Below are 945 nucleotides of genomic sequence, written 5' to 3'. Positions count from 1 at the left end.
AAAAGGGCCGCCGCCGCGTCGCGCCCGCGGGTCGCCGGCCGCCGCTTTGTGACTTCACGGGCCTCGCAACAAACCGCGGCCAACCGGCCCCGCCCGCGGGGCACGTCACCCCCTTCCTCCCCTACATCAGTGACACAGGAACAACGCCTCCAGAGAGTGGTATTTTTGGATTTATGGTGAACTTCTCTGCAGTTCTTGGCGCAGCCACGATGTCCACAAGATATAAAACAGTTGAGAAGCAAAATCAAACCAGCTGTTTTGGCACTCCCGTTTTCGACTTGGTGTCCTTAGTCCTGGGCTTGTTGAGCTGTATCGGAAGGGGCACTGCAGCCAATATTCGGGAGCTGGCCCTGCTGGTGGCCCACGATGGAGGCGCCCGTCTGGCTTTCGTCTGTGGTGTCGTGTACACGCTCCTGCAGTCCCTCATCGCCTACAAGCCGCGTCCCCAGTGGAACCGTGTCCTGATGTGTCACGTGCGGATGGCCATCGAGTGGACAGTGGCCTTCGGCTTTATTTTCTACTTCCTAACATTCATCCAAGATTTCCAGAGTGTCACCCTAAGGATATTCATAGAAGTCCGTGGTGAGTTTGAAGAAAGAAGAGTTCTTTTGTGTCGCAGACAATTCCAGAGAGCGCGCGGAGGACAGAGGGGAGATTGATGCCGCCCTCCTTGGAGCGCCCTGTCGCACCCCCAGGACTTGAATTCACTAAGAATTCCCAGTCGGGCTGGGTGGCTCAGCCTGTCATCCCGCGCCTTTGGGAGGCTGAGGTGAGTGGATTGCCTGAGCCCGCGGGTTTGAGACCCGCCTGGACAACTTGGTGAGACCTCATCTCTACAATAAATCAAAAAATCAGCCGGGCGTGGTAGCGCGCACCTGTAATTCCGGCTACTCGGAAGGCTGGGGCGGAAGGATCGCCGGAGCCCAGCAGGTCGAGGCTGCGGTG

General features: G+C 58.0%; 1 pseudogene; it reads left to right on the top strand.

Moving 5' to 3' along the window:
- LOC103259424 overlaps positions 1-659 on the top strand; it is a 4,026-nt pseudogene extending 3,367 nt beyond the window's left edge.
- Positions 660-945: the final 286 nt, after the last annotated feature.

The sequence above is a fragment of the Carlito syrichta genome, unplaced genomic scaffold (genome assembly GCF_000164805.1).
Source record: "Carlito syrichta isolate Samal-C Ts95f unplaced genomic scaffold, Tarsius_syrichta-2.0.1 Scaffold302718, whole genome shotgun sequence".
NCBI classification, from domain to species: Eukaryota; Metazoa; Chordata; class Mammalia; order Primates; family Tarsiidae; genus Carlito; species Carlito syrichta.
The sequence above is the reverse complement of the archived record's forward strand: the minus strand, read 5'-3'. Positions and strand labels throughout refer to the sequence as shown.